Source organism: Halichoerus grypus, chromosome 9 (assembly GCF_964656455.1).
Source record: "Halichoerus grypus chromosome 9, mHalGry1.hap1.1, whole genome shotgun sequence".
Classification (NCBI taxonomy): domain Eukaryota; kingdom Metazoa; phylum Chordata; class Mammalia; order Carnivora; family Phocidae; genus Halichoerus; species Halichoerus grypus.
This window is the reverse complement of record NC_135720.1, coordinates 113,112,866-113,127,218: the sequence shown is the minus strand read 5'-3', so window position 1 is coordinate 113,127,218 and position 14,353 is coordinate 113,112,866. Positions and strand designations below refer to the sequence as shown.

General features: G+C 49.5%; 1 protein-coding gene across 8 annotated transcripts in view; it reads left to right on the top strand.

The window, feature by feature from the left end:
- Positions 1-2,777: 2,777 nt before the first annotated feature.
- Positions 2,778-14,353, top strand: part of PPARD (peroxisome proliferator activated receptor delta) — an 80,059-nt gene continuing 68,483 nt past the window's right edge. For 5 of the 8 annotated variants that reach the window (XM_078055437.1, XM_036096514.2, XM_078055440.1 and 2 more), the window contains exons 1-2: positions 2,778-2,911; positions 6,928-7,011. The gene's annotated coding sequence lies outside the window, so the exon portion shown is untranslated. Of the gene's footprint in view, positions 2,912-6,927; positions 7,126-14,353 lie in introns of those variants that run through there. The other 3 variants (XM_078055441.1, XM_078055443.1, XM_078055442.1) reach the window with 3 other exon arrangements.

The following is a 14,353-nucleotide window of genomic DNA, read 5'->3' as shown; positions in this document are numbered from 1 at the left end:
AGTCTAAAGTGGGAGAGCCCCCAAATATGGGAAGGCGATTCAGAAGTGAGGTGGCCAAAAACCAAGAAGCCTTGAAGAGGATGGATATACACAAAATGGCACATTCTGAGGCTAGCCATCTGGTGGCAAAGGGAGCCATCATCGTTTTATATGAGGAACTGAGGATGTTGTAGCTTGAAGAAGAAAGGATACAGGGGAATGGGATCAAACATCAGAAGGTCTCACGGGGCACCTGGGTGGCTCAGTCGTTAAGCATCTGCCTTCAGCTCAGGTCATGATCCCAGGGTCCTGGGATCGAGCCCCGCATCGGGCTCCCTGCTCTGCGGGAAGCCTGCTTCTCCCTCTCCCACTCCCCCTGCTTGTGTTCCCTCTCTCCCTGTCTCTCTCTCTCTGTCAAATAAATAAATAAAAATCTTAAAAAATAAAATCAGGTCTCTGATACGGAAAACAACCTTAGTTTACCTCCAAGGGAGAGGACTGACACTATTGGATAGACACAGTAGAGGATATAAATTTCTGCTTAATATAAGGAAGATGTTTCCTTTTTCTTAAAAAAAAAAACCCAACCAACCACGTTTCCATTATGAAAAAGAAATGCTCAGAATAAAAATGTAGAAAGATAATAACTCCTAGAAACACACCCCAAAGACAACTGCTGACAACACGTTAGTGTGTTTCCTTTCAGTTTTTTCCTATCCGTCTTTGTTTCCCAAACAGTATACATAGCTATATACGCTATATATATATATCATCAGATTTTCCCACGTATATCATATGATAACATTCCCCCCCCCTTTTTTTTTTTTACCAACTTTACAGAGCATAATATTCCATCAGGAGCATACAACATTATTTACTAAACATTTCTCTGTTGTTGACAATGACCTTGGTTCCAGGTTTTTGTTTTTTAAATAATATTGCAATGAGCAATGGAATTATGTGGTCTCAATATTAAGTACATAATTATTAAATATAATATTCTCTATATATCTTTTTAATATAAAAATGAAATGAGGTGAAAATGTAGTATCTTGAGAGTACTCCCAGAATTTCTCTTAGGAAGGGAGCCATTTTTATTATGAGAAATAAGCCTCTTAGGGGTAGAAAGTAAGATCTTTAGGGCATGAGTGTTGGCAGGAACCCTAGCAACAAAGAAAGGGTTAAGTTGTCTCTATCTGCCTGGAAATCAGGAAGAATTTGTTTTTCTCCAGAGAGGGTGGGATAGAGGAGAGATTGGTGGGGCAGGGAGGAGAGGTAGTGATTCGGGAGAAGGCAAGACCCTAAGAAGGTGAAGGGCCAGTTAGAAAACCTCATCTGGATTGTTCAGAAAAGACCCTAAGAATGTCTAGTGTGACGGGGCGCCTGGGTGGCTCAGTCGTTAAGCGTCTGCCTTCGGCTCAGGTCATGATCCCAGGGTCCTGGGATCCAGCCCCGCATCAGGCTCCCTGCTCCGCGGGAAGCCTGCTTCTCTCTCTCCCACTCCCCCTGCTTGTGTTCCCTCTCTCGCTGTGTCTCTCTCTGTCAAATAAATAAATAAAATCTAAAAAAAAAAAAAAAAGAATGTCTGGTGTGTGAATCTAAACTGTTTGGGATGCATCATGTGATCACGTGACCCTGCTCCAGGGCCCGAAGCATCATAATGTCTTCTCTGCCCGTGAAAGTTTTGTGTGGGAAGACGGGTGGGCAGTTCTCAGGAAGGGCTGAGTTTCATCTCTACATTTTTGAACTGTGGCCCTACAACAGCCTGGCAGAAACAAGAGCCTGGAGGCAGCGAGATTTAAAAGAACACAAATCCCCAGAAATTTGCAGAAATCTAGGGAAGGCTTTGACCTCCACAATTCACTCTTACTTCAATCTCGAAGGGCAAGGACGTTGACTTCTGAATTACAAAAGTGATGCACATTTATTTCAAAAAGTGCAAAAAAAGAGAGGGAGAGAAGCAGGAAAAAAAAATCACTCATGGTTCTATGAGGGTGTGGCCTGAGGAATGTATTCGAGAGGGGAGAGGTAGCCTTAACTTTAAAGACGGTGTTGAGAAAGGAGTTACCCATTGCTCATATACCTGTGAGTCAAGTCTTGTTCCTCGCCAGACGACAAACCCAACTTCTTCCATACTACCTACTAGCTGCTAGGTATCTTTTTATGGTATATCTGAAGGGACAGGTTGGGATAACAGATCCCTTCCAGGTCTCGAAAAACTAGGTTAGGAAGCAAGAGCAGAATTTGCTACAACAGTAAGGAGGATGCTCCCCATTTAGGTGGGCAAGAATATTACATAAGTACATAGGAAGATAGGTAAAAACTCCATAACCATAAATTTCTAGTTGCAGAAGCCTGTGGAGGGAGGAAAGCCCTTTCATTAAAAGTACAAGCAGCAATGACTCCTCCAGGGGTGTCTGGAGACCCATGTTCTAACCCCTGCCTTGCTTCTCACTGCAAGTCACTCACCTTCTCTGGGACTGTTTCTTCACTGGAAGGACGTGGAGGCTGTATGAGACGACCTCTAAATTCCCTCCCAGCTTTAAATTCCCTTTTGTGATACTTGCCGAACTTGTTTTACTGGCCCTGGAACATCCCCGCTCCTGCTCCTCCCTCAGCTGCCGCGCCCGAAGCCTGCACCAGAGGGCGCTGCAGGCGGGCCCTGGGGAGCTTGCGGTGGGCGGAGTGCAGAATCAGGGGAGACTCCAGGGCGCGCGGTGATTGGCCCCGGCCGGGGCGGAAGGGGGCGTGGAGGGGGAGGGACCGAGCTGCGCGGTGACGTCAGGATGGTGGGGGCGGGTCCGGGCTGCGCAGCGTGTGACGCCGCGGCCGCCGCGGAGCTGGGGATTAATGGGAAAAGTTTTGGCAGGCTTCGGAGGATCCTGCCGAGCCTGGGGGACGGCAGCGGCGGCGCGGGAGGCGGCCAGGACAGGTCAGTCCGGGTCGGGGGAAGCGGTAGGCAAGCGGTGCAAGGAGGCGGCGGACCCGGGCTGAGGCGGCCAGTGGGGCCGGGGCGGGAGGCCCGGCGGGGAGTGGGATGGGGGGAGCGGCAGGGGTCCGCGGGCCGAGCCGCTGCGGCTTTCCGACACCCCGGCCCCGGCCCCGGCGGGTCCGCGGTGGTTTGTGGCTCTCCTGGCGCCCCGCCGCCCCTGAGCCCCCGGCCTTTTGGACCCCCATCACTGAGCCCGAATCGCGGGCCTCCCCCACCCGACTCTGTGCCCCCTCTTGGGCCTAGTGGTTCCGTCTCCTCCCACTTCTGTGTCCGAGAGCCGGGTCTAAGGCTCGGGGTCCTCTCATTCCCTACCGTTGCCTCTGACCTCTTCCTTCATCCCTTCTCTGGTGTCTCCAGAGCCGTTGCCCTCTCTACCCAGGGTCTCCTTGGGGGATCTTCTCTGCTCCTCTCGTTATCTTTATCTCGTGCCTTCGGCCTCCCATCCTTGCCCTCTCTGTCTTTGCTCTCTTTTCCCATCCCTGTCCCCTCCTTCCCCCGTTGCCTGGCTCATCTCAGGATACGGTTTCCGGTCATCTTCGCGGTGTTATTAGGCTTTTTCAGCCCTTTGCCAGCAATCCGTGTCTACCTAACTCTGGCTACCCTCAGAGGCCCTATTTTTGCCCGTTTCTCTAATTTCCTTCTGATTAAGCCCTGTCCCCTGTATTCCTGTCATCTACCTCCCATTCCCTCCCAGTCCCTTGCCTCTACTTCAGGGAGAAGCCTTAGCTCCACACACTACTCTGCTTTCCCTTGACTTGCTATTGAGATACCTCTGGGGTGGGGTGGGGGGTGTCCAGCCCCTGATTGAAGTAAGGGCTGAGGTAAGTAACAGGCATGTCTTTGTGGGAGCATTTACTTGGGTGTTGCATCAGGGATGGTGTCCAATTTGTAGACCATTCTTACAATCTCAGCTTTAATACTTCCCCTTTATGGGTCTGTTGACTTCCAGGAACCCTCGGGGAGAGAGCAGCCGCTGACTTGGGTGTGTGCCAGGGGTAGCTGGAGGCCTCATCCAACTCTTTTCCCCTTCCAGGAAACAGTCTCTGTGTCTTTCCACTCTGGATCTACCAAGCACAGTTACACCATGATATTCCAGGTTATCTGTGCCCTCACTCCCACCCTTCGCCCTGTGCCCCATCCCCAAACGCTAAGAGGAGTCTCCAGAAGTTGTGCCCCAGAGAATGCCTTAACCTTTTTCCTCTGTACTGGCTCCAAGAAATTTTTTTCCTACTTGAGTTTTGAAATAGATTGCTAGCCCGATAGCCCTGGGGCTAGCAGGCATCTGTCCTATTTATTGGTCACCGGAACCAGCTTCTGATTCTCACTCGTGCATCTCTGATCCACTGAATGTTAGAGCCTCTGATGTAAGTCACTGAGCAGGTTCTCTCGAAGGTTCTTCTCCCTCCCATTTTCCTTGAGAGCTTAATTTCCTGTGGATCCAAGAGGGAGGCTGACCCTAGGTTCTGGTCCCTTTGCCCTGTCAGGTGGATATCTGCCTGGGGAAGTGGTGGGGCTACATTAGATAGACGGAGTCAGTGTCTCTGTCCCGTCACCAAGATACCCTCTCTGGGGCCAGAAAGCCTACCACCTTCCTAGTGTATCTGGGGGTTTAACCTTCTTGTCAGGCAGAAAGTTCTTTTCAGATGCCTTCAATTTGAGCCCCTTTATTTGGCATTGGTCCCCTGGAGAGATCTTTAGGAAACAACATTATCCTCTGCTTCTGCCCAGTCTGATCTTGGCGGATTCTGAAAGCATGACCCACTCTCACGTTTAGAAATGAAGGCCTGTTGTTTCACCTGGCTCCAGGTTTCTAGGTCTTCTCTTTTGAGGATCGTGCTCTCTGTCTTTGAGCCAGAATTGGACACAGAATTGGCAACTTTCAGGAGCTGTGGTGGAGAGCCAAGTGAACCAGCTTAGACCAGACTTTAAAGTTTTGGAATCCTCTTGTGCACTGACCCTTTTCTGTGAAAGAAATAGGACTGTGGGCATCTGAGCCAGTCCCCACTCCATTGACCCCTGAGCCCCTCCCTAAGCAGTACTTGGGTGGGATTTGAGCAGAATGGACCAAAAGGGGTCCCTTGTTCTTATGAAGAGCATCCCTCCAGGGTTTTAATGGGTCATTCTGATGAAGCTGAGGTCGTGTGTTTGGCAGTAAGTTAGTCCAGTCTCTGACTCCCAAGGACTTTACCTGACTCTTTTGAGAGGTTTGCTCCTCCTCTGTTTTTGCTTACCCATTAGTGGTACTCTCCACGGAGGCAGCAGGTGAGAGGGCCTTAAGAAGAGGTCAAGTCCAGTCCTTATGGAACAGCTTGGGCACCGCCAGCTCTGGCTGGTTAGCTTCTTGCAGTTTGTCCACCCTGCGGCCTAGGTGGATGGTCAGGGTTATCAATGACCAAGTTCCCATTCAGTGAGTTTTGCAGAATTTGGGTCAGCCTTCTCTCTTTTTCAAAGGTGTGGGCAGACAGGGGCAGGCCCCTGACATTCTACAGAGGGTGTAGCCCATCAACTCCTTAGTTTAATGGACTGTTCTTTTTGTTTGGCTCTTTCTTCTCTGCCTCTCCACCGTTTTCCTCCTTTGGTGTATACCTCTACCAGTTCCAGAAGAATGGCCCTTACCCCACATGTGGTCCTTCAGATCTCTTCCCTCAGGGGCTGATAGAGGCTAGCCAGGGTTGCGCGCTGACCTGGGAAGCATGCAGGCTTCTGCTTTGGATAGAGTGCAGCAGTTCTGGCTGTTGTGCAAGCCGTCCCGAGGGCCTGCAGATCCTGGCGTGTCCCGGGACAGTGCAGCTCCTCTCTCTCAGGAGGAGTCGGACCTGTCACCTCTAAAGGCCTCAGCTACAGCGCCTGTCCCTGCGGCCCACCTCCTAGGGTGTTCCCTGCTGGCTGGGGAGCTGAATTGCAGGGCCTGCCTCCAGCACCTGAGTAGGGCCTGGAAGTGCCAGGACTTGCCCCACTGCCCTGCACTGTCCACTCTGGGATCACTCTCTTCCTCTCCCCACCCAGCGTCTCCATGGACTTTGTCCCACCAGGCCCTGGCTTGTGTCATGTCAGAAGTTCTGTGTGCGATGCCCTCGTCTGTGCCACGTTGTCTCAGATGGCACAGCGGCTGCTTCTTGTAGGTGGTCTGATGTCCCTGAGCATTTTGCTGTCCCTTTGGGTCCAGGGGGAGGAGCCACTCACAGCAGCTGCAGTTCACCACGTCAGAGGAGGGCTGGGTGCTTGCTGGAGCCTGGCAGGGAGGAGATGGCCCCTTGCGTCAGGTTTCAGCCATGTGGGTCTTCTTCTTGGCAGATGGTTCCTGGCCTTCATAGCTCTAAGGCTGGTGATTCGGGTGTGACTCTAGTCCCGCCACAGGGCTTTGGTCAAGGACTCAAGCATGACTCAGGGCATCTCCATTTCTGAGCTGCCACCTGTGGAGGATGTTGGGCTCCAGGTCCTTCTTCACTTTGCCAGCCCCTTCTGCCTCACCCCGGTAAAATCAGCCAAGCCGGTGTCTGATTACTTGGAGATGAGCAGACTACTTCCAGGATCGGGAAATATTTGCTGACTCAGGCTCAGAATAACAGCATCTCAGGGTGTGTGTGTGTGTGTGTGAGGGACAGAGAAAGAGCCAGCTTACCTGCAAGCAGTTTTTGAGTCCAAGTGTTTATTTATTTATTTATTTATTTATTTTTTAAAGATTTTATTTATTTATTTGACAGAGAGACACAGCGAGAGAGAGAACACAAGCAGGGGGAGTGGGAGAGGGAGAAGCAGGCTCCCCGCCGAGCAGGGAGCCCGATGTGGGGCTCGATCCCAGGACCCTGGGATCATGACCCGAGCCAAAGGCAGACGCCCAACGACTGAGCCACCCAGGCGTCCCGAGTCCTAGTGTTGAATTATAACATTAACGTTGCTTTTCTGACCTCTAGTGCCTCTCAGCTGAAAATGTTGGGTTTCCTTCTGTCCTGCAGTGTTGCGTGGTGTTTTGGGCATGCACGTGGTCCTCACGCAGTGGCTTCTGTTCACCGACAGATGAGGACAGATGCACCAAAGAGGTAATCCCGTTTTCCTTACCCAGGACCTCTGACGACCGACTGAGGCATCCCAGATTTAGGATCCTGGCCTAAAAGATGAAACAATTTCACTGGGGCTGAGTTCCCACATCCCAGGTGCCTATCATAAAATTTGATACTCATTGCTTCCACATAGTGGGCACTTATTAAATAATTATTAAATGTCTATGGCTTATGTAGTTTTTTGGGGAGCATTGAGATTTGCTCACCTTTACATGCATTAAAACATAAATTCCACAAGGGCAGGGACTTATTTTGCTTCCTGTTGTGTCTAGGACTGCCTAGTGCTGAGGAGATGCTCAAATATTTGTTGCATGAATCAGTGTTCAAATTTTTCTCCTCTGTCCATATGGATGCCAGGCCACAAAGATGGTGTCTAGCATTCTTTCCTTTATGCAACAGACATTTCTGAGTGTCTGCTGTGTACCAGCCAGTGTACTAGACACGTGGGAAGTGATGATAGCGAAAAACCCAGATGCAGTTCCTGCCTCATGGGTCCAAAGTTCGTTGGCACATATGAGATCTGGGCATAATACACAAGAGTTTTTTCTTCCATCTCTGCTGGCGTAGCAGGTCTTCACCAGTCTGAACAATGCTCTGGGCCGCTCATTACTGTTTCCCTGTTTGTTCTCAGGATGCCTGGTGGATTTTATAAACTCCCAGAAGGGGAGCTGCAGGGAATTGGATGTTCATTGTCTCAACTATCTGGGAGGCCAGGCTGTGGTGAGGTCCCTGCTGGGGCCACGGGAAACATGGGCTCCTGTCTGATTTGTTTTAATCTCTGAAGTTCAGTGGTTCCAGCAGCTGTTTATGGGCTTCACTTCCCTTTCTCTGCCTTTAACACCCTGTGGGTTTTCCTGTTGCCAGACAGGGTGCTGAGCCCATATGTCTGTCAGTCTGTGGGGGGGGGTCAGGTTGTTTGTGGATCTTGCAGGAAGGCCTCAGGCAGGGGCCCCTCCTGTTGTCAAACCCAGACCCAGTCCTCTCGTCTGAAGGAAATGTGAATGAGGAAGAAGGGGGATGTGGGGGGCTGCGGAGGTTCCCTGAGAGGGGTCAGGTGGAAGGGAGAGCTACTGAGTTCGTTGCTTTGTCATTCGTTCCAGCAGCAGCTGGCCACAGTGGCAACAGTTGTACCTGTCCAGGGCTTACTTGTCCAGTTTATCCCTGAGCTTGGAGCTCCCACTCTCAGCGAGAAGTGTTCTTTCTTAGTTTCCACCAGCAAAGGCGAGGCTAGGGCTTTATCAGATTTTCCAGTGCTAATCTCAGAAGACTGTGGTTTGGTCGTTATCTTAGTCTTTCCCATCTGAGGCACTTCTGTGGGTCAGGTCCTGTGACAGATGTTTCAGATACGGTCCTTGGCTGCTCCCTCCCCCCCCCCCCAAGTGTGTGGAGTCTAGCTGGGGAGAGAAGACACATACACAAAAAGATTTTGAAAATATGAAGAGAGCTGGTGGGTACTGAGAACATACCGTGCAGGGATACTCATTTGGAGGAGCAGGTCATCACTTTGGATCAACTTTGTCCCTGAAGAAACTGGGTTTCAGATTGGGCCTTGAAAGAAAGTTGGTTTATTTTGAAGTCAACTTTATTTTTAAGATTTTATTTATTTGTCAGAGAGAGAGAGAGAGAGAGCACAAGCAAGGGGAGAGGCAGAGGGAGAGGGAGAAGCAGGCTCCCCACAGAGCAGGGAGCCCGACGTGGGGCTCGATCCCAGAACCCTGGGATCATGACCTGAGCCAAAGGCAGATGCTTAACCGACTGAGCCACCCAGGTGCCGCTGAGGTCAACTTTAGAACGTCATAAACAGTGATTCTCAAACTTTTTGACCTCAAGACCCCTTTACACTCTTAAAAATTATTAGGGAGCCAAGAACTTTTGTTTACCATAGTAGAAACTAAAAACCGAGGAATTTTTTTAAATTACTAACTTACTAATTCATTTAATATAATAATAAACCCATTACATTTACCACAAATGACATTTTTAAGAAAGAATAGCTATTTTTCAAAACAAAGTTGAGAGAAGTGGCATTGATTTACATTTTTGGTGATCTCTTAATGTCTGGCTTAATAGAAGACAGCTGGATTCTCATAACTGCTTCAATGTTCAGTTTCTTGAGATATGTTGTTTTATTTGAAGGCTATGAAGAAAATCTGGCCTCACACAGATAGCTTGTTGAGAAAGAGGGGGGTAATAGCTTTTAGTAGCTTTTGCAGATAATTGTGGGTATTCTTCTTTGATACGATACCAAAACTGGACAAGTGGTAGTTTCTTAAAGATTAGCTGGAATGTGGAGTCTGAAACCTTACCAACGGAGTTTTCATACTTGTAACATTAAAATCCATTGGTCCATCTTGTACTTTAAATGGATCTTTTACTTTACATTGGTCACCGGAAAATATTGGTTCACTGAGTCATATAAATCTTCTAAATGTTGACATATTTCATTTTACAATATCAATAAATCATATTAATACCACTGATCTCAACAGAAAAGCGTTCAAGTGTTGGGAAGCTGTCAAGCTCAGAGTGGTGGATACGAGTTTTCCATAATTTGGATTTTCTCTTGAAAGCTTGATTTTTATCACTGGTAATGTACTGTCAGGTTTTTTGTTTGTTTGCTTAAAGATCTTATTTATTGAGAGAGTGCACACGTGTGTGGGGGGGCAGGGGCAGAGGGCGAGAGAGAATCTCAAGCGGACTCCCCACTGAGCGTGGAGCCTGACACAGGGCTTGATCCCATGACCCTGAGATCATGACCTGAGCCAAAACCACAAGTAGGACACATAACCAACTGAGCCACTCATGGGTGTCCCCATGCTGTCAGGTTTTTTTAATTGAATCTCCATTTTCAAGAAAAAGTCTGTCAAATAGTCAAAGTCTAAATAATTATAATGTGTTACTTTTTTCTTTCAAGTAAAAATGTTGTTTCATGAAAAAAATGACTAGTTTAGCTTACAGCTCAATCTCACAGTTTTTCTTGAGACAACCATGTCACTCTTAATTTGTTACAAAGAATATTTAAAAGACATGTACTTAAGGGTCACAGTTTAATAAAGTCAGTTTTTATTGTCTCCTCCAGGACAGTTTTTTTAAGATTTATTTATTTATCTTAGCACACAAGCAGGGAGAAGGGGAGGACAGGAGGGGGAGAACCTCAAGCAGGCTCTGACTCCCCGCTGAGTGCGTGGGGCCCTGACCCCACCACCCTGCAACCATGACCTAAGCTGAAATCAAGAGCCAGCCGCTCAACTGACTGAGCTACCCAGGTGCCCCTTGTCTAGCACATTCTTAAGTGAAATTGGAACTTTATTATCTTTCATGGTTCTTTGGATGGACTGGGCTCATCTGGGCAGTTCTCAGTTGGGGTGTATTGCTTTAGGCAGATGGAGGCCGGGGCAGGAGTCGTGGGGGCTCAGCCGGGCTGGACACCCACACCGGCTCACTCACGTGGCTGGCACTTCATGCTGGCTGTTGACTGGAGTACCCACGTGTGGCCTCTCCACGTGCCTCGGGCTTCTCCCAGCACGGTGGCTGGCTTCTGAGCAGAAGCTCCCTCAGAGTGAGTATACTGAGACATCCAGGCACGAAGGGCAAGGTTTCTTATGACCTAGCCTTGCAAGTGACACGGTGTCAATTCCTTTGTCTTTTCTTGGGCACAGGACTGGTTCAGATTCAGAGGACTATACAAGGGTATGAATACCGAGAGACATGGTTCACTGGGGGGGAGCGAAGGCTCCTTGGAGGCCAGCTACGACTTCGGAGCATCCTTTATGTGACGTAGCCTGGCCTGTATATGGGTGACACTTCCAGGAGAAAAGTGCACCTTCTCACAATTTCCGTTCCTGGAGACCACCTTTAGTTAGGAAGTTCTTAGCAGGCTGAATGCCAGGTAAAGGAATTTGCACTGTATGTTTTTGGGGCAGTGGGTAGCCACTGATGGTTTTGGAGCAAGGAATGATTGTGTTAGTATTGCATAAAGGTGGTTTGAGTAGAGGGAGAACGGAGGTAGAGAGGTTAGGTAGGAGACTATTGCAGTAGTCTGAATGGAAGGAAATTCTTCCTCATATTAAATATGAGTTCCTCTGGTTGCTGTTAAAATTATTGATTTTGATCTTTCAGCCACACAGATGAAGTACCCAGAGCAGGGCTGGAGGAACCCCTCCTCCCTCCTTATTTAGGGATGCTGATACACGAGAGAGATCAAAAGCTTCACAAAAGGTAGAAGGCAACTAAAGTGAGGCTTTATTGTCAAGGCACAATAAGAGGTTAATCATTATTTATTTGAGCTGGGGGGGGACAGAGGGAGAGGGAGAATCTCAAAGGAGACTCCACACACAGCACAGAGCCTGACTCGGGGCTCAACCCCTCGACCCTGAGCCGAAACCAAGAGTTTGACGCTCAACCAACTGAGCCACCCAGGCGCCCCAAATCATAATTTGTTAAAAGAAAAAGCAAAAGAAAGCTAAAGCTTCACGTGCAGCCACTGACGATGTTTCAAATATACCCCAGTTTTGCGCTCATAGACCGCCAGGAAGCGAGGAGAAGAGTGAGAGGAAGAAAGAGGGGGACAAATTCGAGAATGGTAGGGAGAGGGAGAAAGAAGGGGGTCAAGAGGAGCAAGCAGCAAAAGGGATTTGAAGGAGGTCGAGATCGGAGGAACTGCTCGCGGCTGAGGGACGACTCTGGGCAGACTGCAGAGCTGGCGGAGAGCCGGCTCCTTCTGTGCTTCCCTGGGGCCCTGGCCTCTGGCTTTCAGCACCTCCCATCCTCACCCCGTCTCTCTGGCTTTTCTGTCTGTGAAGAGGCCATGGGAAGAGCTGGGGCGGATTTGCTGTTGGAGAGACCTGGGGGGACTCTTCGCTCTCGTGTATGGGGTCCTGACTTAATGATTAAAATGAACCTCGGGCGGTGCTGGTTTGTCCCCTTTCTTCTGAGGTGGGGAGCTCAGAAAGACATGCCTGTCTGAAACAGTTCCTTCCCTGATTTTCCGGCTGTGGCCCTGCAGCCTCAGTGTGGGGGAGCCTGCAGGTTCTCTTCAATAGCTGGTGTTCTGGGCAGTGTATCGTGACACCCCTTCTTTTTTTTTTTTTTTTTCCGAGTCCAATCTTCAAAGCCTAACTTCCACCCAGCCTTATCATCATCTCAGCAGCTCCCCGAGACCGCTGGCGAATTCTCCACAGCTCCTGGTGACACACCTGTGAAAGAGTTCTCCCACGGGGAGGATACTGAAGGGAGAGGCTCCCGGTGTTGGGGGAAAACCACTTCATGCTTGAGTTCATTTCTCTACTGTTAGACTAACAGGTGCCTAAAAACCGATTTTCACTGCCTTCATTGTAATCTTCTGTAACTCTTTGAGCCTTGTCTTACCACTGCCTCTGGTACTTCCCTCATCCGAGAGCTGTAACCTCAGAGGCACACGTTTATTTGGCCACCACTCCAGTGGAAGTACCGGCCAGCTTTGCTCTCCCAATGGCAGCTTTTGCCAAGCCGGCCGCCCTACATATGTAGCGGTCTGCGGGCCCACCCTCTCCTCAGAAACGGCCTGTCCGGCCATGTGCCAGAGCCCAGAGCTTTACCTATCATCCCCTTGTCCAAACAAGCAGAGGAGGCATGCTTTCCTCAGTTTCCCTTAATTGCTTCCAACATTGCCTTGTTCACGTCTCTCACCTTCTTCACTTCCAGTGCTACAGACATTTTGGGCTGGGGAGTTCTTTATTGAGTAGGCTGGCTGTGCGCTGTAGGATATTTAGCATCATCCGTGGCTCGTACCCACTAGATGTTAATAGCGTCTCCCCCGCTTCTGCCTCCCTTTCCCGCAGCAGTTGTGAAAACCAAGAATGTCTTCAGACGTTGCCACATACCCCCTAGGGGGCGAACTCACCCCTGGTTGATAGCCTTTGCCCTGCCGCTTCGCCTACTAAATATTCCTGGCCATCTGGGCCCCCTGGTGAACATCACAGCAGTAGAACCAATACAGTAAGCATGCAGCTCTTACACTGGAAATGTTTCCTCCTCAGTCACCTCACTGGGCCCTTGAAGGTTTGGGGAGGAGTGAAATAATTCACAATGATAATCATTGTCAATAACTATGAATAATTCCCAATGAGCTAGCGTGTTCCACCTCAGGAAGAAGTTATAACTGATAGCCGCGCAACAGAGGGACAGTGTCCAAAGGTGTAAAGCAATGTCCTGGAGTGGTTGTGTTTGTCATGTCTTGCTTTTCCAAGTATTTCAGTGTCTGGGCCAAAACCACCTTCCTATAGCTGCCAGAGGCGCCGTGTAGAATAGAGTTGGTAATATGTCGCAGGTAGACTACCATTAACCTGTCTGTTCCTGGCATCAGACATTACCAGCTGATCTGGTGCTCTGATCACAGCGGTCTTCCTCCTCTCTCCGAAGCCACATGGATTCTCAGAACCCTCTACCCAAGGCAGTTCTCATGAGAGAAGGCTTACCTGCTGTCCCTGATCGTGAGCTTCTCTGTCTGGGTCATTTCTTTCCAGCTTCCCCTCCTGCAAAAGCCTTTAGGACAGTCCAGAGATCCAGTAGGTTCCCCTTGGCCCTCAGCACTTGCATCTTAGGATGAACTCCTGCGTGGTCCATTGGAAGGTCCAGGTTCGAGATTACCCTTCTTCTCTAAGGAGGCCCTCCAAAGGCCAAAATGCTCAGTTCCATGAAATTAATTCCCCACCCCTTAGATAATAGCAAGCAGTGATAGCAAAAGAAAGACCCTGGCCCAGGACGCTGCCAAGATTCCTGCTCTGGTCCTTCTTTCATGTGGACCAGAGGTCTGAACTCTGTTTCTTCCACATTCCTGGAATCCGTCTGCCATGGTGTAGGCGGGGTCATGGCCTCCGAAGGTATCCAGGCCGTAACCCCTGGGACCTGTGGATGCTACCTGATATGGCAAAATGGACTTTGCCGATGCGATTAGTTTAAGGATCTCGAGATGGGGAGATTATTCTGGATTATCCGAGTGGGCCTTAAGTGCAGTCACGGGTGTCCTGTGAAGACGGAGGCAAAGGGAGATTTGATACAGAAGAAGGCAGCGTGACTGCTGCAGCAGGATGCTCTCCCGCTGCCTCTGCAGATGGAGGAAGAGGCCAGGGAGCGCCAGGAATGCAGCTCTAGAAGCTGGAAGAGGCAAGGAAGCAAACGCTCCCCGAGAGCCTTTGGAGGAAGCGTGGCCTTGCCAATACCTTGATTTTGGAGTGAAACCAGTTTTGGACTTTGGCCTCCAGAACTGTAAAAGAATAAATATGTTTTGTTTTAAGCCACTGGGTTTGTAGTAATTTGTAACAGTGGCAATAGGAAACCACTC